General features: G+C 34.5%; 1 long non-coding RNA gene across 1 annotated transcript; it reads right to left on the reverse strand.

Annotated features, from left to right (window-relative positions):
- Nucleotides 1–1,967: 1,967 nt before the first annotated feature.
- Nucleotides 1,968–27,957, reverse strand: LOC141520031 (uncharacterized). The gene is made up of 3 exons (XR_012477515.1): nucleotides 27,752–27,957; nucleotides 25,148–25,276; nucleotides 1,968–4,207 (listed from the first exon to the last, which is right to left on the reverse strand). It is a non-coding gene; the product is annotated as an uncharacterized LOC141520031 (long non-coding RNA).
- Nucleotides 27,958–27,959: the final 2 nt, after the last annotated feature.

Genomic DNA, 27,959 nt, shown 5'->3' on the forward strand with positions numbered 1-27,959 from the left:
TATAGGGTCATGAAGAGTCAAATACAACTGAACAACACCAACAATGCATTCTATGGGGAGAACCCTGGTCCTATCTATCACATAATGATAGTGAATGAGATTACAAAAGGAGAGTCTGTAGAAAGCAAATAGACCTGAGGATAGAATAGTTCAATATTGAACAACTTCATAAAGGGAATATTCAGAAAACTATAGAAAAAACTGAAAAATCCAGGAGAGATGATTTAAAAAAAATAGACGATAAAGTATAAAATAACTCCAGAAATGTCAAGAAGAATTAGAAAATCTTTGGTAATCTCAATGGGAAGTTAGACTCAAACCCTTTTCAAATGGCTAGCAAATAAATGGATGGTAAGGAAAGGGTGAATATAGGTTACTTTTAGAAGCATTGCATCACTGGAAAGAATAATGAGATGGAAGAGTATATTTAATAGGAAACAGAGTTGGAAGATTTTCCTTTTTTAGGATAATGGAGATGAGTAAGTTGGCTGTTTTCTGAGAAAGTATCCAGTTTCACATATTTCCTATGCCATCTTGGAAAACAAGAATTATTGTGTAGGCAATCTTTTGGAAGAAACTATTCGGAATAGAACTAAGGGATCTAGCTAAGGAAATGGATAGGGCACTGCTCAGAGTTAGAAAGACCTGACTTAAAATTCTACCTTAGACTCCAATGACCTCTGTGACTCTTAGTAAGTCACTTAACTTCTATAGGCCTCAATTTTCACTTCTGAAAAATGATGGAGTTTGTAATTGATGACCCTTTTGCTCTGAATTTATAATCCTATGAACTAAGGCACTAAATTTTTAATTTTATTTTTTGCTTACTCCATTAGTGAAATTATTTTTCAAATACGGTCAGAAAGAAACTACCATTCGTGGAAGAAAGGTGTTCTATAAATACAGGTTGCTGAAATTATTGAAATTGTATTTTTTGATCAGTCTATACACATTCATTTTAGCCAGGAATGAAAAAATGGCAGATGTGCTTTCTCTCTGCTATTCAGTTCCAATAAGGATTACATGAATTGAACTTTTTAGGAAACATTCATCAATAGTTCTTAGTAAGAATTCTAGTTCTTTGGTAATTAAATTCTCATTTCCCCACTAATTAGTATGTATCTATATAATTTCCCTTCCTTCCAACTGAAAAAATCACTCCCTATTGACAGTACTCAAACCCCTGATACCAGTGCTCTGAAATAAATATGGAACAAAGTAGAAATTGGCATGGGAATTTTTGATGAAAGGAAGTTTTTCCTCTTGATTTTCACATCTTGGCAAATGTTGGGATTATTGTAATTATCAGTTGTATTTGAAAAGGAATGTAGCAGGTTGCACAAGCACACACACATACACACATATATGTATACCATCACATATGTATGTAGATGCCTTGGGAACATATTAAAGGTCATTAAACATGTGGAGCATATCTTCCTTATCACAAAAGTTAGTCAAGGGAATTCAACTCAAATTAAAGTAAATCTGTGAAATCTATAGTAATGGAATGCACAATCAATAACCTATTTATCCTCAGACTTCAGATCCTCTCTGAAAAGATTAAATAAATTTGGGACACTAAGCAATGATTATGAATGGTAGAGCTGATAATGATCATTATGATTAACTTTTATTTAACACTTTATTGTTTATAAAATATTCTATATCCCATACCGAAATAAGGAATAGTTCAACATAAAAGGTAAAATTTTAAACTAATTAGAACAAACTGTTAGAATTATGGAAAGGGGAACAGTTTATGACTAAAGAAGAAATAGAAAACATTATAAAAAAACAAACTGGAAAATTTTGATCACATTAAATTAAAATGTTTTTGCACAAAGAAAACCATTGCAACTAAGATTAAAAGGAATATAGTAAGTTGGGAAACAATTATTATAACTACTGTTTCTGACAAAGGACTCATACATATAATATATAGAGAGAACTAAATCAGGTTTCTAATTATAACTGAACTCTCACAAATAATCCTCCCTTCAGTCTTGTAGATTCCATACTTGGTTTTATATAACACTGACTTAAAAAACAATGATTCTCCTATTGATAAATGTTCAAAGGTTATGGAAAAGCAATTCTCAGATGAAGAAGTCAATACTATCTATAGTTATATGAAAATTGCTCTAAATCATTATTGATGAGAGAAATGCAAATTAAGGCATCTTTGAGGTAGCACCTTACACCATATTGGCCAATATGATCAGAAAGGATAATGATCAATATTGGAGAGGATGTGGGAAACCTGGGATATTAATGAATTGTTGATGGAGTTGTGAACTGATGGAAGCTTTCTGGAGAGCAATTTGGAATTATGCCCAAAGGAAAATAAAAAATGTGCATACCCTTTGATCCAGCAATACTACTACTGGGTCATTATTCTGAAGAGATCATGAAAAAGGGTAAAAATCCACATTTACAAGAATATTCATAGCAATTATTTTTGTAGTGGCAAAGAATTGGAATTGAGGGCATGCCCATCAATTGGGGAATGACTGAACAAACTGTGATATATGTATATGATGGAACATTGTAGTTCTATAAGAAATCATGAGGGATGGAATTTCAGAAAAGCCTGGAAAGACTTGTATGAATTGATGTTGAGTGAGCTGAGCAGAACTAGAAGAACATTATACACATCAACAACAACATGGGATGATGATCAATTATGATGAACTTGTTAATTTCAGCAGTACAATAATCAAAGATAATTTTAAAAAGACTTGTGATGGAAAATACCTTCCATATTCAGAGAAGAAACTGTGGAGTTTAAATGAAGACCAAAGCCTATTATTTTCAGTTTGTAAAAGTTGTTTTATGTATTGTAATTTTTTCTTTCTAATGTTTTCTTTCTTCTATTTGGATCAGATACTTCTCCTATAATAGAATCAATATTGATCTATGATTAACATGATTGTTAATGTATAGCCTATATCAGATTGCTATCAGGGGAGGGGGAGGGAAAGGAAGGAGGGAGAAAAATTGTAAAACTCAATCTTGAAAAAAATGGTAAAAACTTGCATAGGGTTGGAAAAACAAAATGTTTAAAAAATCTCTCTGTATTTTTTTTTATCTAATTTGATAAACAAAAACAGAATTTTATAATCATAGAACTAGAGCTGGAAGGACCTCAGAAGTCATATAATTCTATCTGAACCCAAACAATACTTCTCACTACAACATCTCTTAGAAGTACATCTAGTTTCCATTTGAAGATTTTCAGTGATGGGGATCCCACTTTCCAAAGAGGTTGCTTATTTCATTATTATATAGCCCTTATTATTAAGAAATATTTCCCTGAAATGAGGGATCAAATGCAAAAATTAAGATTAGGGTTGTGGAAGAATGTAATATATTTCTGAAATATCTCAGAATCTCAAATACAGATGTGCATTCTGTTTAAATTCTTGGTATTTGAATCAGTTGGTTCTTATCTGTTCCTTAGAGATTTTTCCATCTTGACCTCTTAAGATGTTTAGTTGCTCACTTAATGAAGACAAATTTCCCTACTCCATGTTTGATTTATGTTTGTCTCATAGGCTTATTTTAGCAGTAGAGACTATGATAATGTGCAGACATTAATGGAAAAGGGAAATAGTTAATTGCATGTGCTATCAAAAGAAGCCTACAAGACCCTAGAGGGGAAAATGTATCTGTAAATCTCAGTGTTATATAACACCAAGAATGGAATATAAAAGAATGAAGGGAGGATTATTTATGAGAGTTCAATTATAATTAGAAAAACTAGAGCACACAGCCCTGAAAGCTCAAACTTTGATCCCCTCTTCCCAATATCGTTACCTTTGTATATGACCTTTGAAAAACAGCTGGCAACTGGAAGCACACATTGTATATTACAAATGGCAGGGGAAAAATGTTCATCATTTTCAAAGTCCCTCTGAGGCTATTTGACAGACACAAAGGATATTAGATCTGGAATGGACTTTATATATAATATCATTTAGTCAAATACCTTTATTTTACAGATAAGGAAAAAGAGCCAAAAAGGAAAAGCAGATTTAGGTAAATTCACAAAGCTAGCAAGTGGCAGAATCAGGTTTAATCCAGGTCTTCTAGATCCAAACTGATTCTTTTCACTGTTCCATGCCTCTTCTCCAAACAATCTGTTGGGAATTGAACGGAGTTAACTTCTTGGAAGGCAAAAGAAGCACAGCACCACTGGTAGCAACTGAAAGAGAAACGATCAGATGAAGCCACTGTCTCCACGCCCATAGCATCCTCATTCATTTCTTTTCCCCCAGGTGCCATTCCTTATCCTCCACTTAGAGAACGTACTTTGCTTTACTTCGTTATATTCTAATCAAAATTTGTTCTCACTAGGGTTTAAATTGCAAACCAATTGAAGTCTTACCCCTATTGTGTATTTTTTATTTTTACAGGGATCAGAGTCTTAAATAGACATTTGTAGAGTGGCATTGTGTGTTTTCTGATGTTTCTGTGTTTCATTCCTGATGCCCTTGGGAAAATAGACATTGCAGAGGATCTGATGGTATGTTTAGTGATCTAGTTAACATCAAGAAGCAATGCTTAGCCAAACAGTACTAGTAGAAATGTCCAGAACAGCTTGGTAAAAAAATAATAACAAATTTGCCTTAAAATTCTAGAAATGCTTGCATATAGTCAGCATATTTTCCATTTGAAGAATGAAATAAATTTTCTGTTACATAATATACTCTCTTAGTATCAAACTAGCTAAACAAATAGTTTTTTTGACAAAGTGAATGCATTTGGAAATGGTGAAAATGAAGCAGATGATTCACTAGAAACTTGAGCACAGACAATAACACCAGTGAAAGAAAAAACCAAACTCCTTATCATTCTTAAAATGCACTTATGCAATGAGATAAACTTCATGGACTTCACTCGACCCCTTGGCTCAGGAGGTGAAGATGATCTTGTTATGCATGTCATCAGACACCCTCTTAATCTAGACACTGATATCACTGGGATACTTTGCCTGTTCATGAAAATGTGATGACCTGTTCCACAATTAACCTGAAAGGTCTAGCTAGACTGGTTTTTTTCTCTAGCACATCAGTATGTGGCTACCCATACATTCATGTATGTACAAACATACAAGTCTATTGTTTATTTTTGAAAGATATTGGACAGAGTACAATATGTATGTGTATGTATACATACACATATATGTGTGTGTGTGACACAAATATGTATAGGTATATCTATATCTATATCTATATCTATATCTATATCTATATCTATATCTATATGTGCATATATGGTAGCTTGGTGGCACAGTGGATAGAGTGCCAGGCCTAGAATCAGGAAGACACATCTTCCAGAGTTCAAATCTGGCCTCAAATACTTAATAGTTATGAGATCTTTGGTAAGTCACTTAAGTTTGCTTCAGTTTCCTCATTTGTAAAAAGAGCTAAAAATGGAAATGACAAATCACTCCAGAGTTTTTGCAAAGAAAATGCCAAATGAGGTCATGAGACATCAGAAACCACTGAAATAACTGAACAACAGTAACTAATACACATTTATACATGTTTGGTATTCGTGTGTATGCATGTATGTAGACCTAGACCCTTAGTATGTTGAGTGGATGCCTTTGATGGGATTTATGTAAATAAATAAATAAAAATTCTGCAAATAAATAAATTAAATCAATAAATAAATAGAAGTTGCGTAAGATGAAAGGTATATATAGGATGTTCTTTGCATCACCAAGGGAATATGTGCATGGGCAAACTTAGGTACTCACTGAAAAAATTCAATGTATAATTGAATGACTTGTCATTTTTAGTCTGATTTCAAATAGAGACAAATTTTACTATTTTCCATTCATGTAATTTTAGGCATTTTAATCCTTTGTAAAATTAAGTGAAATATCGATCATTTAATATTTCTTCCTAAAGTAGTTTTATGTATTTCTTTAAGATATTTACAAAGTATTAATTTTGTTCTTTAAAATAGAGTTGGGGGGGGGAAATGAAATACCAAATTTTTAATCAAGGTTGGCAAGTCTGCTTTCCTAGACCTAGATACTTAGATTATGACTCCTGTTGTTCAGGTTTTTAGTAAAAGCTTGAAATGTTACCATGTGTCCAAGGTTATGAAAGATAATTTTGTATGGGAGTTCTGGGTACCATGAGGATGGATGGGATCTAAGTCTGCTTAGTTTCTGTTATCCCACTCTACTTCCCAGAAAGAAAAGAAGATGGTTTATAAGTGGTTGAAAGACAGAATTTAAATGGAGGTTGTCTTTTTCTTCTGAGGTTCAGGTTTAAGATTTCCACATCTTTGATTCAAAGAGAAGAAGAATCAGGCAACTACTTTAGCTGCATTTCACTGTGGGCATCTCCTTTGAGTTTGTATGTGCCTATGGAATAACACTTTAACTTCAAGTGAGATAGTAAGGAGATGGCCAAGAAAGGAAGAGAAAGAAAGAAAGAAAGATATTTTGTCTGGGGGGGGGGTTCCTTTAACACATTCAGTGCTCAATGCTATGCTCTCTTTTAACTGTCTATCCTGAAAGGGATAAAACATGCCCCATTTAAAGATGTCTATACAGAAAGAAAGACATGCTTCAAAGACAGTAAAAAAGGAAAAAGAGTAGTGGGAAAGATGGTAAATGTGATTCAGGACATATATTCTTATGGAATAAAAAAATGAATATGGCATACTGTAAATGTACAGGAAGAACAAACTGGTTTAATAGAATCATAGAATAGGTGATAAGAAGTACAAGTGCAGTATGATACAGCAGATTTGATTTGAAAAACAAAGTGTAAAATTCTACTTAATTTTTCTTCCTAAAGCATTGAAATAACCTGATATATATTAGACCATAGGGTCATAAAATTATAAGGTACCTCAAGAATCATACAGTCCAAGGGTTATTAATCTATATTTCATTGAGTGCCAAAGGGGTATATGTATACATTTCAAATTCTATATTTTTTCATGAACATCTACTGAAATTTAGCATTTTCTTCAACTATGAAAAGAAAAAAAAACTATTCTTATAGCGGACCATAGATTTTACTGCCAAAGACATTCCATGCCAAGAAAATTGTCTTTGTATCCTAAGCATCTTATACTGTCTGATACAAAGCATTTGCTAGTTAAGAGCTTGTGGGTTAAAAGATTAAATGTTCTTTCTTACAAATCAATATATTCCTTGCTAAAATTATTTCAGCTATGTCAAATGTCTTCCATGATAACAGACATGACATCAAGGGAAGTTTACTGCACTGATGGCAAAGTCTTCAACTTCAAAAGGTTGCAAGCACAAGCTGAAGTGCAAGTATTGGTGCGTGATGTTTTGTTTTTCTGTTTGCAGATGACTGTGTCTTCAATGCAGCTGAGATGCAACAAAATATAGAGTGATGTTCTGCTGCTAATTTTGGTCTAACAAGTAACACCAAGAAAACGAATTTACTTCACCAATCAGAACCACACCACCCATATGTGGAATCATTGGTTACAGGAAATGGAGAAGTTTTGAATACTCTATATAACTTCATTTACTTTGCAATATACTTTCCAAGGATATACACATAGATAATGAAATGGACACACGCATTGCCAGAACTTGATCATTGTTTGGGAGTGAGGGAGAGAAGAGGTATAATTTGTCACATTCTTAGTTATTTGAAACATGTTTTTTTAATAAAGTTGTTAATCTGAGAGTTTTGATAGCTTTGAAAAAAATCTAAAATCTATTTCTTATCCATTAAGATCATATTATCAAAGTTTTTAGGGCTGCAAGGTATTTTGGTGCATATTTAGTTGCACCCACTTGTTTTACAGATAAGGAAAATGAGAAATGAAATGACATGCCCATAGCCATACAAGAGCAGAAAGTAATTGATGCCAATATGTCCTCACTTGATAGTCTTCTTATTAGATCTGCTTCGATTTTGTTTCTGTGAGAGCTTTAAATTATATTTATATGTAATATTTATATTTTGTAATTTCTGATCATTTTTATCATTTGTCAGATTAGAAATACTTCATAGAAATCTTTTCCCTGTGATTTGCTTTTCTTTAAAAAAATAAGATTAAGCAATAAACAAGAAAGAAACTATAGAGATAAAAAGATGTTAGAAAAAATATCTTTAACAGATCGGAGAAAACTGAAAAGGAACATATACATACACACACACACACACACACACACACACACACACACACACACACACACACACATATATATATATATATATATATATATATATATATATATATACATATTTCTCAACAGCACACAGCATCTCCATAAAAATTGACCATGATAGGACAAAATCAAATGAAGAAAGGAAGAAATATAAAATGTATTCTCTCTCTAGATCATAATGCAATAAAAATCACATTCAACAACGAGTAGTAGAAAGATAGATTAAAATTATTTGGAAACTAAATAATGAAAACTTAAAGAATAAGTGAGTCAAAGAATAAATCAGAGAAACAATCATTAATTTCATTAAAGAGAATGTTAACAATGAGAAAGCATACCAAAATTTATAGGATGCAGCTAAAACAGTACTTAGTGGGAAAATTCTTTCTCTGAATTCTGGAAAAAAGAACAGATCAATGAATTGGGTATACAATTTAAAAAACAAAACTAGAAAAAACAAATTAAAATTTCCTAATTAAGTACCAAATTGGAAATCCTAAAAATCAAAGGTGAGATTAACAAGATACATAGTAAAAACCAAACCAAACCAAACCATTGAGCTAATAAATAAATCTAGGAGCTAGTTCTATGAACAAAACACTAATATAGATGTCATTGGTTAATTCAATTAAAAAAAAAAAGAAAGAAGAAAACAAATACTCAGCATCAAAAAATGAAAAGGATGAAATCACCTCTAATGAAGAAGAGATTAAAACAATCATTAGGAAATATTTCATGCAGTTATATGCCAATAATTCTGACAATCAGTGACATTGATTAGCATTTATAAAAATCTAAACTACTAGATCAATAGAATGCCTAAATTACCACATTTTAGAAAAATAAATTGGACAAGCCATTAATGAACTCCCTAGGAAAAAATTCCCAGGACCAGAGAGGTTCACAAATGAATTCTATCAGATATATAAAGAACAATTAATTCCAATACTATATAAACTATCTGGAAGCATAGGTGAAGAAGAAGTTCTCCCAAACTCCTTTTATGACACAAATATTGTGCTGACACCTAAATAAGGAAGGGCTAAAACAGAGAAAGAAAATTACAGATCAATTTCCCTAATGAATATCGATGTAACAATTTTGAACAAATACTAGCAACGCCATTATAGCAATATCACAAGTGTTAAACACTATGAATACGTGAAATTTATACCAAATACTTCTTTTTTTAAAATTTTTTTTTGCAAGGCAAATGGGGTTAAGTGGCTTGCCCAAGGCCATACAGCTAGGTAATTATTAAGTGTCTGAAAACGGATTTGGACCCAGGTACTCCTGACTCCAAGGCGGGTGCTTTATCCACTATGCCACTTAGCTGCCCCTATACCAAATACTTCTAAGATAGATAGAAGTCAAGATAGAAGCATGAAGCTAACATGCTCCTGGTGCTTTTCCCTACACAACACTAAATGAAGCCTCTACACAAACATTAAAGCTACAGATCCCATGCCCCCCCCCCAAAAAAAAAAAAAAAAACAAAAGAGCAGAACAAGTTCTCAGTCTAGACATTATGGCAGATCTTCAGTGGAGGTTTGTCCCTAAGGAAAAAGGGGAAGTAGAGCTTAGCTAGGCCAGAGATCAGGAAAGTCAACAGGAGACTTATAGTCATAGCACAGCCCTAGTCCCAGTAGCTAGAAAGCAGCCCAGGTCCTGACTCAGCTAGGTCATCAGAGAAGGCCCCAATCCCAGACAAAGTCTGAGCTCTGGGAACACTGGGTTAACAGATAGGACTGGGTATGGAGCAATCCACTGTATAAACAAAACCTGGATAGGAAGGAGGAAATAAATCTCTACATATGCAACACCTGGCCTGCATAACCTCGAAAATGATAAGCAAGAGACCAGATCCTGGCCCTTTCACTAAAAGGCACTATACTCCCTATACCCCAGAAAAAGAGTTCAAATATCAACATGAACAAAAAAACCCCAAAAAGTGCTAACCATAGAAAGCTACATTCAGATAGAGTGATAAAAATGTCATTTCAAAAGAAGAAAGCAGTGACAAATTACCTCCATGAGAAGTCTTAAAAGAGATTATCTATTAAACTTAAATCTAAAACCTCATGGAAGAGCTTAAAAAATTTAAAAACCAAAGAAGAGAAGAAGAAAAAAATGGAAAAAAGAGAGCCATGCAGGAAAATTATGAAAAAATGATCAAAGAAATCAACTCCTTTAAAAGTAAAAATAGGGGAGCCAAGATGGCAAGAAAGGATGAGTCTTAGGTGTTCTCTGATAAAACTCATAAGCTAAGGAATCCAACTAAACTTTTGAGAGACAGAACCATCAAAGGGACCCAGAGAGGCAGTTCTCCTACTCAAGGTAACCTGGAAAAGAGCAGAAAGGCTCTGCTCCCCGGGGTCGGAGGGGTTGCCTGCCAGAGGGACGGCCTGCCAGAGGGAAAGAACTTCAGCCTCCTGGAGGCAGCCCCAGGGCACTGGGAGCCCCAGCTCACAGCAGCGGGGGAGTCTCCTGAGCTACACCCCGGGGAGCACCGGGCACAAAGTGGGGGAACAGCAAGGGACCTCTGCCAGAGTGAGCACATGGAGCCCAGCCCCCAGAGCACACAGGGAGCAGCTTGGTCTTTCAGCAGCCCAGATCCTGGAAACAGAAGCAGGCTGAGCCCATAAGTAGGAGCCTCCAGGGAATGAGCTCATTAAGCAGAGGGAGGGGAGTGAAGAGAGACTGCCAAGCTCTGTCCTCTGCCTCTGGAACAGGACTCTGGGGTTCTGACCACATTCAGATCCTGATCGCAGTCTAGGCCCCCCATAGAAGAGCAGGCCCCTCACCTCAGTCCCATGGCAGACAGGAGCGCATATGGTTATTCACAGACCAGGAGGGAGGACAGAGCCTCACACACTGAGATCCTTGTGGGAGTACCCCAAAAGCTCAGGAAGCACCCCCAAAACAGGCTTAGGGTGGGAAAATGAGCAAGCAGAGAAAAAAGAGGAACACCATTGAGAAATATATTATCTATGATCCCAAGAAGGATGAATATACTCAGTCTGAAGATGAGGAAACACAAGCTCCTGCATCTAAAGACTTCCAGAAAAACAGAAACTGGGATCAGGCTATGACAGAGCTCAAAAAAGACTTTGAAAATCAAATGAGGGAGTTAGAAGAAAAACTGGGAAAAGAAATGAGAGAGATGCAGGAAAAACATGAAAATGAAGTCAGCAGCTTAGTCAAGGAAATCCAAAAAAATGCTGAAGAAAATAGCATGCTAAAAACCAGCTTAGGTCAAATGGATAAAACAGTTCAAAAAGTTATTGAGGAGAAGAACGCTTTAAAAAGTAAAATTGGCCAGATGGAAAAAAGAGATAAGAAAACTTTCTGAGAGCCAAGATGGTGACAAGAAGGGATTGAGTCTTAGGAGGTCTTTGATAAAATTCATCAGCTAAGGACTCTAACTAAACTTTTGAGAGACAGAACCCACAAAGGGTACCAGTGAGGCAGTTCTCCTACTCAAGGTAACCTGGAAAAGAGCAGAAAGGCTCTGCTCCCCAGGATTGGAGAGGCGGCACATCAGAGGGGTGGCCCACCAGAGCCAAAGAACCTCAGCCTCCCGGAGGCAGCCCCAGGGCGCTGGGAGTCTCAGCTCACAGCAGCGGGGGAGTCTCCTGAGCTGCACCCCGAGGAGCACCGAGCACAAAGTGGGGGAACAGCGGGGGACCTCTGCCAGAGTGAGCACGTGGAGCCGAGCCCTCAGGGCACACAGCTAGCAGCATGGTCCTTCCCCAGCCCTGATCCAGGAAACAGAAGCAGGTGGAGCTGGTAAGCAGGAGCCCCCAGGGCATGAGCCCATTGAGCTGAGGGAGGGGAATGAAGAGAGACTGCAGAGCTCTGTCCTCTGCCCCTGGAACAGGACTGTGGGACTCTGACCACATTCAGATCCTGATCGCAGTCTAGGCCCCTCATAGAACAGCAGCCCCGCCCCCCCCACCTCAGCCCCATGGCAGAGGGAGGTGCTTATGGTCATTCACAGACCAGGAGGGAGGACAGAGCCTCACACACTAAGACCTTTGTGGGAGTGTCCCAAAAGCTCAAGAAACACCACAAACCAGGCCCAGGCTGGGAAAATGAGCAAGCAGGGAAACAAAAAGAAGACTATTGAGAAATATTTTGCAAATAAGCCCAAGAAGGACCAAAATACTCAGTCTGAAGATGAGGAAGCACAAGCTTCTGCATCTAAAGACTGAAAGAAAAACAGAAATTGGGCTCAGGCTATGACAGAGCTCAAAAAAGACTTTGAAAATCAAATGAGGGAGTTGGAAGAAAAACTGGGAAAAGAAAGGAGAGAGATGCAGGAAAAACATGAAAATGAAGTCAGCAGCTTAGTCAAGGAAATCCAAAAAAATGCTGAACAAAATAGCATGCTAAAAACTAGCTTAGGGAAAATGGATAAAACAGTTCAAAAAGTTATTGAGGAGAAGAATGCTTTAAAAAGCAAAATTGGCCAGATGGAAAAAGAGATAAGAAAACTCTCTGAGGAGAACAAATCCTTCAGACAAAGAATAGAATTCAGGGAGATTGATGAATTTAACAGAAATCAGGAATCAATACTTCAAAACCAAAAACATGAAAAATTAGAAGAAAATGTGAAATATCTCATTGAAAAAAACAACTGATGTGGAAAACAGACTTAGGAAAGATAATTTAAAAATTATTGGAATACCTGAAAGTCATGATCAGGAAAGGAGCCTTGACATCATTTTCAAAGAATTACTACAAGAAAATTGCCCTGATATCCTAGAAGCAGAGGGCAAAATAGAAATGGAGAGAATCCACCGATCCCCCTGAGAAAGAGATCCCAAAAAACCAACCCCTAGGAATATCATAGCCAAGTTCCAGAACTCCCAAATCAAGGAGAAAATATTACAAGCAGCCAGAAGGACACAATTCAAATACCGTGGAGCTGCAGTCAGGATCACACAGGACTTAGCAGCAACTACATTGGAAGCTGGTAGGGCTTGGAATACAATATACCAGAAGGCAAAAGAGCTTGGAATGCAGCCGAGAATGAACTACCCAGCAAGGCTGAATATCCTCTTCCAGGGAAAAAGATGGACTTTCAATGAACCAGGGGAATTTCAAATGTTCCTTTTGGAGTGGCCAGAGCTGAACAGAAGGTTTGATCTTCAGATACAGGACTCTAGTGAAGCAACGAGATTGGAGCAGAGGGGGAAAATATGAGCGACTTAACGATGATGAACTGCATGTATTCCTGCATAGAAAAATGACACTGATAATACTCATATGAACCTTCTCAGCTAATAGAGCAAGTAAAAGGAGCTTTTATAGTTGAAGCACAGGAGAAAGCTGAATTTGAACAAAAATTATGGTGTAAAAATGGAGTCAATAGAAAAAAAGGGAAATGGAACGGGAGAAAGAAAAAGGAGAGTGGGAATAGGCCAAGATATTTCATATAATAAGGTTTTTCTTTATTACCATGAGCTATTGCAATGATATGGAAGGGGGGAGGCAAGGGGGAATGAAGGAACGTTTACTCTCATTAGAGATGGCTAGGAGAAGAAACAGCATATATACTCAATGGGGTTTAGGCATCTGGAGTAAGAAGAGGGGGGGGAGCAGGGGGAAGGGGTGGGGATGGGAATAAAGGAGGAGAGGATGGACCATGGGGGGGAGAGTGGTCAGATATAACACATTTTCTTTCTTACTTCTTTCAAGGGGCTGAGATTGGAAGGCCTGTCCAGGACCATGGGGCCAGGTGGATTCTGGGCCTAAGGGGTGGTATGGGGGCTCAGGGCCTCTTGGCCTCAGGACCAGGGATCTGTCTGCTGCGCCACTCAGCTACTCTACTGCAGAGTCAGAGTGAAAGGAGAGAGAAAATATAGTACATGCTAGTGGAGAAATATGAAAGGAGGGAGTTACGATCAGCAATGGCAATGTTGGAAAAATATGTAAGTAACTTTTGCGATGGACTTACCATAATGAATGTGATGCACCCATGACAGAGTTCTTGGTGTTGGAACAAAGACTGAAGCACATTTATTATTATTATTATTTTTTGGGGGAGGGTGCAGGGCAAATGGGGCTGGGTGGCCTGCCTGGGCCCACATAGCATGGTGGTCTTTGGGTGTCTGAGGCCTGATTTGGACCTGGGTGCTCCTGGCTCAAGAGCCAATGCTCTGTCTGCCACCCAGACACCCCTACTATTATTACTATTTTATGTCTAATTTTTTCTTCTTTTTTGTTTTTTGCAGGGCAGTGGAGATCAGGTGGCTTGGGTGTCACATGGCTGGGTGATTGTTGGGTTTACGGGGCTGGATGTGGGCTCGGGTGCTCGTGGCTCCAGGGCTGGTGCTTCATCCATTGCACCACCTAGCCATACCTACAATTATTACTATTTTTTTATTTTAATTTTTTTCTCTCCCCTTTACTTTATCACTCAGGCAAGTCTATATTCATTTTGTTTACTCTTAAACAAGAATATTTTATTAATGTAAAAAAATTTGTACAAAATAAAAGTCTGAACAAGAAAAAAAGTAAAAATAACAAAATGGAAAAAAGAATGTAACTTCAAAAATAACATTTTTCTTTCTATTCTTTTAAATTCATGTATTTATTTCTTACATATGCGCATGTATATTTTTAAGTTACAAAATTTCCTTCTACCCCCTCTTCCCACCCCCCTCCCCTCAGCAGCAGTCAGGTTAGCATTGTACATATCTATTTTCATAAACATGATTAAAACATAGTAATTTTCAGCGAGAGGAATTAAGATTAAGGGAAAGAGATGCATAAGAGATAATTTTTATAAAGAGTTCATCAGATTCAGAAGGTTTGGAGTTTTATGTTTGTGTGTGTGTGTGTGTGTGTGTGTGTGTGTGTCTTTGTCTGTGTCTGTGTGGCTTTGTTTTGTTTTGTTTTTCTTCCTCTGAATGGGGATAATATAGTCCATAGCCAGTCAAATACAGTTGTCCTAGCTCTCTGTACTGCTGAAAGGAGCTTCTTTCATCAAGGTTGTTCATCTCACAATGTTTTTGTTGATCTGTATATTGTTGTCTTGATTCTACTCCCTTTGCTTAGCATCAGATCCCATAAGTAATTCCTTGCTACTCTAGAGTCCTACCTTTTATGGTTTCTTATAGAACAATAGTATTCCATAGTATTCCATTCCTCAATTGATGTGCACCCCCTCAATTAGCAATTCTTTGTCACTACAAAAAAAACTGCTAAAAATAAATATTTTTCAAGTGAATAAGGAAAGCAACTCATTTAAAATAAAAATTAATCAACTGGAAAAAGAAACACAAAAGCTAATTGAAGAAAATAAAACCCTAAAAATTGGAATTGAACAAATAGAAACTAATGAATCTATGGGATACCAAGATTTTGTCAAACAAAATCAGAAGGTTGAAAAAATTTGAAAATGTAAAGTATCTTTTAGGAAAAATAAATAATCTAGAAAATAGTTTCAGGAGAGATAATCTAATAGTCTACCAGAAATCCTGGATTAAAAAAGAACCTGGAAAATATATTTCAGAAAATTATCATGGAAAATTGTTCCAATATTCTACATCAAGAAGATAAAATAATCTTTGAAAGAATATAAAAAATGCCTCCAGAAAGAGAACCCAGAATAAAAACTCCAAGGACCATCATCACCAAATTCCAGAATTCTCAATTAAACAAGAAAATACTGCAAGTAGCCAAAAAAGAAGCAATTAAAGTACCTATGAAGCACAATCAGAATTACACAGGACTTATCAGATATAACATTAAAAGATCAGAAGACTTGAAATTTGATATTTTGGAGGGCAAAGGACCTTGGATTACAAAGAATTTACTACCTTGAAAAAGTCAGTAGCAAAAGGTCAAAAATAATCAAGGGGACTAATGGAAAAAAAAATATAAAGGAAGGTGGCCTACGTCTACAAGATCTAATATTATACTATAAAGTAGCACTCATCAAAACTCTCTAGTATTGGTTAAGAAATAGAGTGGATTTGGGTAATTACAAAAGAACCAGTATATATGACTAGTTATCTATTATTTGACAAACCCCAAAACATTAGCTTCTGGCATAAGAACTCACTGTTTGACAAAAATTGATGGGCAAACTGGAAAATAGGTATAAAGCCACATCTCACACTCTATACCAAAAATAGGTATAGACCCACATTTCACCCACTCTACACTGAAAAAGCTCAAAAGGGGTACAAATTTAGACACAAAGTGTGATAAGGTAGATCTAATAACAAACTGAGAAAGCTCTCTGTCACGTCTATGGAATGGGAGAGATTTATGACCAAAAAAGAAATAGGATACATTATAACCTGAAAAATGAATATATTAAATTAAAAAGGTTTTGCATTAATAAAACTTCCAAGATTAGAAGGAAAACAGAAAGCTGGGAGACAATTTTCACAGCTAGTGTTTCTGATAAAGGACTCATTTCTAAAAAATATAGAGAATTGAATCAAATTTATAAGATTACAAGACTTTCCCCAATTGATAAATGGTCAAAGGCTACAAACAGACAGTTTTCAAATGAAAAAATTAAAATTATATTTTACCATATAAAATACTATTAATATTATCATTTAGAGAAATGCAAACTAAAGCAATAATGAAGTACCATCTCATACTATTAGATTGAATAAGATAATAAAAAGGGAAAATGATCAATATTGAAGAGTTGATGGAGTTGTGAACTAGTCCAATCATTCTGGAGATCAATATGGAACTATGCCCATCCAGCAATAGCAATACTAGGTTTCTATCCAAAATAAATCATAAAAAAATGGAAAAAGTCCCACATGACCAAGAATATTTATGGAAGCTCTTTTTTTTTTTAATGGCAAAGAATTGGAAATTGAGTGAATGCCCACCAATTGGGGAATGACTGAACAAGTTATGGTATATGAATGTTATGAGTACTATTGTTCTCTAATGAACTACGAATGGCCAGACTTTAGAGAAGCATGAAAAGAATTTCATGAAATGAAAGGAAGCAGAATCAAGAGAACTTTGTTAACATTAACAGCAACATTGTGAGTTGACTTAATTATAATGAATGGAGCTCCTCTCAGCAAATTCATAAATCTAGGATAACCCTGGGAGACCGGTTGTGGACAACACCGTCCATATACAAAATGAAAGGAAAAAAACCTCACAGAATCTTAATGGATGCTATTTAAAAGCATCTCTTATGTTTTTCTTTCCTATCCTATTATTTTCTTTCTTTTTCCTTAGTCTTAACTGGTCATAACGAAAATGACTAATATGTAAATATATTAAACACAAATGAACATGTACAACTTTTATTGATGGTTCATTGCTGAGGGTCTGGAACTGGGAAGGAAGGGTGGTAGAAAAATGTTTTACTTATAAATATGTAAATAGATGAATAATAAAAATTTTTACAATATGCAATGGAGAAATAAAATATCTGTAAAAAAAGACATTTTAACCAAGAATGAAGAATTGGTTCAATGTTAAGGAAATTATCAAAATAATTGAATACATCAATAGAAAAACCATAAAAAAATCATAAAATTACCTCAATAGATACTGAAATAGCTTTTGACAAAATACAGTACTAATTCCTTCTAAAAATATTAAAGAGCATAGGAATAAATGGAACATTTCTTAAAATGATTAGCAATATCTAATACCATCAATAAACATTATCTACAATTGGGATAAGCTAGGTGCCTTCCCAATAAGATCAAGGGTAAAGCAAGAATATATATGCATTTATTATCCAATATAGTACTAGAAATATTAGCTTTAATAATAAGAGAAGAAAAAGAAATGGAAGGAATTAGAATAGGCAATGAGGGTTCAAATCCGTTCTCAGACACTTAATAATTACCTAGCTATGTGGCCTTGGACACACCACTTAACCCCATTTGCATTACAAAAACCTAAAAAAAATATTTTGATAGAGCTAGAAAAAATCATAACAAATTCATCTGGAAGAAGGAAAGGTCAAGAATATCAAAGGAATTAATGGAGAAAAAAGCCACAAATGAAGATGATTTAGTAATTTCAGATCTCAAACTATTTTATAAATCAGTAATCATCAAAACTATCTGCTACTGGCTAAGAAATAGATTTAAGTAGACAAGACACAGTAATCAATGACCATAGTAAGGTGGCAGCTAGGTGGCAGCTAGGTGGTGCAGTAGATAGAACACCAGCCCTGGAGTCAGGAGGACTTGAGTTCAAATCCAGACCTCAGACACTTAATAATTACCTAGCTGTGTGGTCTTGGGCAAGTCACTTAACTCCATTGCCTTAAATAAATTTAAAAAAATCAATGACAGCTTTTGGCATAAGAATTCACTATTTGACAAAAACTACTAGGAAAAATGGAAAACAATAGGATACAAACTAGGTATAGACTAACATCTCACATCATACACCAAGACAAAGTCAAAATGAATGTATGTATGATTCAGGCATAAATTGTGACACCATTAGCAAATTAAAAGAGTGAGGGATAATCTCTCTCACAATTCTATGACTAGGGAAGAATTCATGACCAAAGATGAGAGAGCATAACAAAATATAAAATAGATAATATTGGTTATTACATTAACAAGCTTTTTTACAAACAAAAGCAATGCAACCAAGATTAGAAGGTAAAATAGAAAGCTAGGAAATAATCTTTATATCAAGTTTCTCTGATAACAGCTCATTTCTCAAATATTTAAGGAACTGAGGCAAATTTATAAGAATACAGGTCATTCTCCAATTGAAAAATTATCAAAGGATATGACCAAGCAGTCTTAAGATAAGAATTAAGCTTAAAGCAACTCTTAAGTACCACCTCACACTATCAGATTAGCTGAAAATGACAAAAAAGTAAAATGATAAAAATTGGAAAAGGTGTGGGGAAAATTGGGACACTAATCAGTTGTGAACTGATCCAACCATTCTGGAGAAAAATTTGGAATTATTCCCAAAGCACAACAAGACTATCTACATGTGTAAGTCTTTTCATGGTGGCAAAATATTGGAAATCAAGGGAAAGCCCATCAATTGAATAATGACTGAACAAGTTGTGCTACATGAATATAAAGAAATACTAATATGCAATAAGAACTGATATAAAAGTAAATTCCAAAAAACCTGGACTTATACATGGCTGATTTAAAGTGAAATGAACAGAACCAGGACAACACTGTACAAAGTTTCAGCAGCTGTGATGATCAACTGTGAATGACTCAATTCTCATCACAGTGATTCAAGAATAGTGCAAAGGACTCACAAAGGAAAATGTTATATTCTTCCAGATAAAGTACTGATAGACTCTGAATGCAGATCAAAACAAATTTTTAAAATTTATTTTTAATATTTTTCTTTTGATCTACTTCTTTCAAACTGTGACTAATATGGAAATATGTTTCACATGCTAGCTCATATATAATACATATAAAATTGCCTGTCATTTTCAGAAAAAAGGGAGGCAAAGGAGAGAGGGAGAAATTTTGGAACTTAAAATCTTGTGAAAAATTAAACTTAAAATTATTTTAACTTCTAATTAGGGAAAAATAAAATATTTTAAAAGATATAACCTTTAAATTGATCATGCATCTGTTTGTAGTTTATTGCAAGTATCTTTATTATGATGTAAAATTTATAGAATCAAGTGTTTATTTATAGTGCAATATGTTGATCTAAACTTAATTTTTATCAAACTGCTTTTTAATTTTATTCAATTCTTCCTAAAATGACCTTTATGAAATTAATTTACATACTTGGGTTTGTCAACATTGGATCTATTCATATATATATATATATATATACATATATACATATATATATGTGTGTGTGTGTGTGTGTGTGTGTGTGTGTGTGTGTGTGTGTGTGTGTGTATTTGAAAACCGGAACTGGCATTCTCATAATGTCACCAGAAAGAAAAACAGGCCCTCTGAACATTTATGAGCCATCTAATCAGTCTTAAAGATTTTACCAAGAATTACCCATGATGCACAGAAATAGAAGTGCTGAATTCTATACTGTTGGAGGGAACATTCACACCAATGAAATCTGAATAGATTAAATGTTCAAATATTTGATTTATTATTTGCTAAAGATTTGATAGAAATTATTTTTAAAATCCATGCAGCTCATGGTGCCCACTCCCATTTCCTAATTTGGCAGATTGCAGTTTGCTTGATTCCTTTTCCTGAGAATAGATGTTTAAAATCTTTATTTTGTTGTCAATTTGCTATGCTTTTGTGGATATACATATTTTTTTTTATCAAATTCATAGTCTTATTTGCATACAATTGTATATAATAGTCCTCATAATTCCCTTTATTACCACTCAATTGTGAATCTACTTTGTCCTTTTTTTTGACTGAGGTAGGGAGATTTAATTTCCCTTTTTTCCCTTTAAAAAAATTAAGCAACAATCTGTTAATTTTGTTCATCTTTTGAAAAGCAGATCTTTGTCTAGTTTATTAGTTCTGTTTTTAAATTTGACTTTTACCTCTTTCAATATTTAGGTTTTCTTATTTTGGATTTGTCTTTACTTTTGTTTTTTTTTCTAGTGCCTTAAATTGCACAATCATTTCCTTGATATTCTATTTTTCTAATTTATAATTGTAAGTTTTCAGAGATGCAAACTTTCTTCTGAAGCTTTTTGTAGCTTAGGTAGCATCAAAATCATTAGATTTGATGTAAAAAGTAAAAAAGTTAAAAAAAGTGAAACTACTTTTAAAGAAATTCCCTAAATATTTTCTTTAATATGGAAAATAATTTTAATAATTTGTATTTTGTTATATTTTATTTTAATGAATAACTGAAATATTTGATTATATAAAAATTTTGCCTTTAAAAATTTCACAGAAAGACTTTTAGGCAAATGAACATTGTTTAGTCAAAACAAGGACTACATTACATCACATTACAATGTCAGTATTAAATGTGTAGCAATCAATTTTTCTCTTCTAGTTTTTTCATAGCTTAGAAAAGAAAGAAATGCTTTTCTGTTTTTTCCTATTTCAAAATCATTTTAAAATTTGGAATGAATTAATCTAAAGAGAAGGTGTTTCTTCTAAAATTACTAAAAAAAGGCTCTGCAATGTTCAGCAGATCAGTGGTGTTTGATAATTCCTGTTGTTTTTGTCCTCCAATTCTCATGTTTTACTTGCTTGCATATGTTATCTAAAACTGATATCAATTTATTATGTATGGTACCTTTAAGAATAAGGCAATTTCTAAGTGAATGTCCTTTGACTGGGGAATTGCTTAACAAATTGTGGTATATGTATGTGATGGAACACTATTGTTGTATCAGAAACCAGGAGGGATGGGAATTCAGGGAAGCCTGGAGGGATTTGCATGAACTGATACTGAGTGAGATGAGCAGGACCAGAAGAACATTGTATACCCTAACAACAACACAGGGTGATGATCAACCTTTTTTTTTTTTGTTTTTTTTGCAAGGCAAATGGGGTTAAGTGACTTGCCCAAGGCCACACAGCTAGGTAATTATTAAGTGTCTGAGACGATTTGAACCCAGGTACTCCTGACTCCAAGGCCGGTGCTTTATCCACTATGCCACCTAGCCACCCCTGTGATGATCAAACTTAATGGACCTGCTCATTCCATCAGTACAACAATCGAGCACAATTTTGGGGTATCTGTGATGGAGAATACCATCTGTATCCAGAGAAAGAATTGTGGAGTTTGAACAAAGACCAAAGACTATTACCTTTAATTAAAAAAAAACACATTATGTTATTATGTAATTTTAGTATCTCCTATACTTTATTTTTCTTCCTTAAGGGTATGATTTCTCTCCCACCACATCCCACTTAGATCTGTGTATACCATGGAAACAATGTAAAGACTAACAGAGTGCCTTCTGTGGGGGGTGGGGGGAGGGAAGAAGATGAGGGGAAAATTGTAAATAAATAAATAAATAAAATCTTTCTAAAAAACAAAAAGAATAATGCAATTTTCCTGCTTCTCTCTTTTTTCCCTCTCTGAAATTGTTTTTTTGAGTTCTGTTGAAGCAAAATACATTTATTCCAGTCCCTTATTTTAACTCTATGTGAATCTTTGTTTTTCAAGACTATTTCTTTTCTCCTGGGCTATTTTTAAAAACCTCCAACTCATTTTCCTGACTCTAGCATATTTCTTCTCTGAGTAATCTTCTACATTGCTGGCTGAATAATCTTCCTAGTACACTATCATAACAATCCTAGATTTTCTCACACCTGATTGTATTTGCTTCTTATTGAAGACATCATGAATCATTGAAGTACCATTGAAGGCACTAATCATCTCTAATATTCCTGCCCAGTTTAATATAATTCTATAGATTTAAAAATTATTTACTTTCTGAGTAAACTATACTACTCTTAGATCCTTATTCTTTTACTCTCATCTTTAACCTCTTCAAGTTTCTAATTAGCTATGCCTGGAATAGATTTCAATAATTGTTCAAGTATAACTTCCATTTATGTAAAAGTTTTTTCCTGCTGTCAAAGTTCAACTCAGCTGCAAACTCAGTTAGGAAGCCTTCCTTGAAACCCCTCAGATGAATGTGACCTCTTTAAATTTCTCTTAACACTTCAGATCTCTCTTTTGTTCTTATCTCATTTAGAATTTTTTATTACGTGTTGATCATGTATTTGTCCTTCCATCAAATTGTAATTCTAAGAGAAGGAATTTCAAATATAGTTTCAGACATTGATAAACTCTATGACTCTGGCAAGTTATTTATTTAACCTTTTTTGTGTCAGTTTCCTCCTGATAACATTTTTTTCCCCTAGGATAGTAGGGGCAGATTTGTGGCACAATGAATAGAACCCTGAACCTGGTATCTAGAAGACTTCTCTTTCTGAGTTCAAAATCAATCTCAGAAACTTTCTAGCTATGTGATCCTGGCCATGACATTTAATACTGTTTGCCTCTTGTATAAAATAAGCTAGGGAAGGAAATGGCAAACCACTTTAATAGTTGAGCCAAGAAAACCCTAAATGGGGTTAAAAAGAGTCAGACATGACTGAGAATGCCTGAACAATCCAACGTTGTTAGAGGATAAAATGGAATAATATTTTTAAAGTGATTTGCAAGTCTTAAAGTGCTATATTAATTCTAGTTATTATTACTCTTATTGTTTCATCATATTTAGTCTGAATCCTTAGCATTAGCACAGTAATATCAAATACAGGATATTTCATAAGCATTTGTTGAATTAAATTGAACAAAGAAATATAAAAAAATTACCAACTGTTCAACAAGTTTTCACAGTGCTTATTATTTGTATAACCTTAGGCTTTCAATTAGGATAATCAAACAATCAAAATCATGGGGTCAGAAGAGATTTAGTTCAATTTCCTGCCTTTCACATCTGTAGTCCTGCATCATAAGAACAGACCTTCATCAAAATGACCTACTGTAGAGGCATATGGAAAAGTCCTGAAACATTAAAGACAGTATTCACTTTGATGTTCTCAATGAATTTGTTAGATCCCATTCTGCCCTTGTGAAGGGGTGGCGCTGAAATCTCAGTCATTACAGTTGGTAGTGCAGTAGATAGAAGGCTGAGCCTGGAGTCCTCTAGACAACCTGTTTCCATTTGACCTCAGACATTTAGTAGCTGAATGACTGTAGATATGTCACTTAATCTCTATCTGCCTCAGTTTCCTCAATTATAAAATAAGGATAATGATATCATCGACCTTGTCAGGTCATTGTGACTCTCAAATGAGATCTTAGCATTTTGTTAGACAGAGTAGACATTATGTAAATGTTTATCTCCTTCCTTTTCAAGTATCACAAACTTCAGTGCCAGTAATACTACCTCTCCCTAAATTGTCATCCTTATTGTAAGATGTCCTGGACTCATTCCAATCTGGTTCACTATGACTATACATTGCTATAATATTGTTTTAGAAAGCTTTTTCACTTATTTTATTGAACTAATATTGGTGTGATTGGCAAATCATTGAATCTGTAAATTAATTTAGATAGTATAGTCATTGTATTCAGGGAAAATTATATAAAGGAAAACATCTCACATCTTGTTAGGACCTTGAAAGGGAATTGATAAACTTGTTTTTATGCTTTTGTTTATACAAAAACTGCATAGATTTTTCACAAAAAATTTTATCTGGATATTATCTTAATCATAAAATTTTATATACCCAGGATAAAATCATTATTACACAATTTAGTATTTGAGGGATTCAGCTAAATTTCTTTCTACCAGGTACACAATAAGATTAATGTCTCACTCCCATAATAAAAATACTTTATCTATTTCACTATTATGTTCATCTCAAAATACATTAAGTCATAACCGAAGCCAAGCAGACTAGAGTCAGAGTAATATATGAAAATCAGATTGCTTGAAGAAAAAAGGTTAGTAAGTTGAAAATAACATCTACAGATTTTTTTAAAAGAGGAGGTTTAGTTCTCTCTTTTTTTAGACATAAAGGAGAAATTTGATGAAATCAGTTATTTATAAAAATAATTCAGAGCATAATATAATGTCTTGCTATTTTTTATGTTTGCAATGCCTAACTGTGTTTAGTTTGCTTGGTTAGTGTGATAGAGCACAGTGTTAATGAGGTCAAGGCTATGGATAAAATCAGATAAATCTATAAAGTGCTTTATGTATCTTAAAATGATACATTTATATGTACAAACCCACACACAATATATGTATCAGCTAATATTCCTATTATTGTCAGGAACAGTATAATGGAAAGATATATTAGATTTAGAGTCAGGGGGCACAGTTTGAAAAACTTTCTGTTACCATTTCTTATCATTGTGATATTAGGTGAATGATTTAAATATTTCTGTGCCACAGTTTCTTCATTTGTAAAATAAGACCCTTCCAATTTAAATTTTTGAAGCTTGCCTTCATTGCATTTATTTTCTTCCCCATGCATAGAGAGTACCTATCCTATAAGTTAAACTAATTTTAATTGTAACCAATAAACTCACATGAGGGAATGTGAATAGATCCACACAAATCATCATTAGTACTCAAAAGCAACTCAGAGTTCCTTCCATGGTTTGATAACTGTTTGGATCTCTGGATCAGAATTCCAGTTTGAAAGAGTTAAATCATGTCTGCAAACCACAAATACAGTTGGAATATAAATTAGACAATGAAGAAATTCCTAATAGTCTATTATTCTATACAGTCTGTCAATTGAAGTGTGGTTTATTAGAATAACCAATGGGGTTTATAGGAGCCAAGATGGTGGCTGAAAGTAGGAATTCCCAGAAAAACTTCCCCAGAAAATTCCCAGAAGATCTTCCCTAAAATCATTCTAGAGTGGTAGAACCCACAGAAAGACTGAATGAAACAATTTTCCAACCCAAAACAACTTGATAGATCCATGGGAAAGGGGTGATGGGACACTGTTGAGGTCTGTCCATTATTCTTGGGAAAGGACCCGATGCTTTGTTTATATTCCAATCCTGGATGCAATCTAGGGCCCCCCTATTGCCATAGTGGAACAGGGACCCTCCTCACTGCTCCAGAGCAGAAGGAGGTTCTTGTGGTCATCTACAGACCAGAGCACAAGCTAGCATAAGAGTTAGAGCCTCTCATTAGACATTGAAGGAACTGAGTTCTTGCAGGGGAGAGGGGGATGTCCCAAAAACATTCAAAGGTTTGGGAAGCACATCAAAACAAAGTCATAGCCTAGGGAAATCAGTGACCAGAAAAAAATGAATTTGACCATAGAAAAATACTTTGATCCCATGTAATTTTATACACAATCAGAAGATGACAAAGTTAAACTTCTGTATCCAAAGTCACTAAGAAAAATAGGAACTGGTCTCAGGCCATGGAGTAGTTCAAAAAAGCTATGGAAATCAAGTAAGGGAGGTAGAGAAAAAATTGGGAACAGGAATGAGAGCAATGCAGGAAAATAATGAAAATCAAGTCAATAGCTTGGTGAAGGAGATACCAAAAAATGCCAAAGAAAACACTATATTAAAAACAGTTAAGATCAAATTGGAAAAAAGCAGTCCAAAAGATTAATGAGAAGAATGCCTTAAAAAGCAGGATTAGCCAGTTGGAAAAGGAGATTAGAAAACTATCTGAAGAAAACAACTCCATCAAATGTAGAATGGAGCTAAGGGAAGTTGATGACTTTGTGAGAAATGAAGAAATAAAAGAATGAAAAGCTAGAAGAAAATGTGAAATATCTCATTGGAAAAATAACTAACCTGGAAAACAGATCCTGAAGAGATAATTTAAAAAATAATCGGGATACCTGGAAGTCATGACCAGAAAAAAAGAGCCTTGACTTCATTTTAAAAGTATTTCTCCAGGAAAATTGTCCTGATATCCTGGAAGCATAGGGTAAATAGAAAGTGATGAAATCCATTCATAACTTCCTGAAAGAGATTCCCCCCCCACAAAAAAAACTTCCCAGGAATATTATAGCCAAATTCCAGAACTCCCATATCGATGAGAAAATAATTACAAGCAGCCAGAAAGAAACAATTCGAATATCATGGTGCTATACTCAGGATTTAGCACCATCTACATGAAGGCTCCTAGGGCTTGGAATATGATATTACAAAAGAAAAAAAGCTTGGATTTACAACCAAGAGTCAACTGCCCAGCAAAACTAAATGTCATCTTTCAGGGCAAAAGATGAATGCAGGGGAATTTCAGACTTTCCTGTTGAAATGACCAGAGGTGAACAGAAAGTTTGATCTCCAAGTACAGGTGAGTCTCAGGTAAGCAGAGAGAGAATAGACTAGAAGGACAAATTATGAAGAATTTAATGATGTTGAATTGTTTGTAATCCTACATGGGAAGATGACACTATTAATTCTTATGAAAATTCTTATATTTATAAGAGCAATCAGAAGAAGCATATAAAGATATGGCACAGGGGAGAGCTGAATATGAAGGTATACTATAGGAGAGGTGAAATGGGTTAAGATATTTTACATAAAATAGGCAAGAAAAATTATTTTGCTATGCAGTCAAAGAGGAGAAGGTGAGGGGGAAATGAATGAATCTTCATTCTCACCATAAATGGCTCAGAAACTAGGAAGAACCAAAACAGACAAAGAAAATTATAGACCAATCTCCCTAATAAATATTGATGCTAAAATATTAAATAAAATTTTAGCAATAAAACTACAGCAAATTTTTACTAGGATAATACACCATGATCAAGTAGGATTTATACCATCTATACAGGAATGATTCAATATTAGGAAAACACTCAAAATAATTAAACAAATCAATAGGAAAACCAACAGAAATCATATGATTATCTCAATAGATGCTGAAAAAAAGCCTTTGATAAAATACAACATCCATTCCTATATGTAGTGAGAATAAAATCAGGGCATTCCCAATAAAACCAGGGGTGAAACAAAGATGCCCATTATAACTATTACTATTCAAAATTGTATTAGAAATGCTAGCTATAGCAAGAAGAAAAAGAAACATAAGGAATCAGAAATGGCAATGAAGAAGCAAAAATTTCACTCTTTTTTTAGTAACACTTTTTTAGTTATTACAAATCATTACATTCCTCCCCCAAATATAAAGTAAAATGAGATTCTTACCTCATTTGTCAACAAACTTGTTCCTATAATCCATTAATGAATAAATGGTAATGGACTAGATTAGTTAACCTGTCATAATCTGGTTGGACTGGGGCCACTATTAGTATTTTATACACCAAAAAAATTAAGACTAGGGGGGAAGTTGGCAAGAGTTTTTACTCTCAATTCTCAAGGTAGTTCTTAACAGTGGGTTTGAATGTGGTCAGTG

Source organism: Macrotis lagotis, chromosome 4 (assembly GCF_037893015.1).
Source record: "Macrotis lagotis isolate mMagLag1 chromosome 4, bilby.v1.9.chrom.fasta, whole genome shotgun sequence".
Lineage (NCBI taxonomy): Eukaryota > Metazoa > Chordata > Mammalia > Peramelemorphia > Peramelidae > Macrotis > Macrotis lagotis.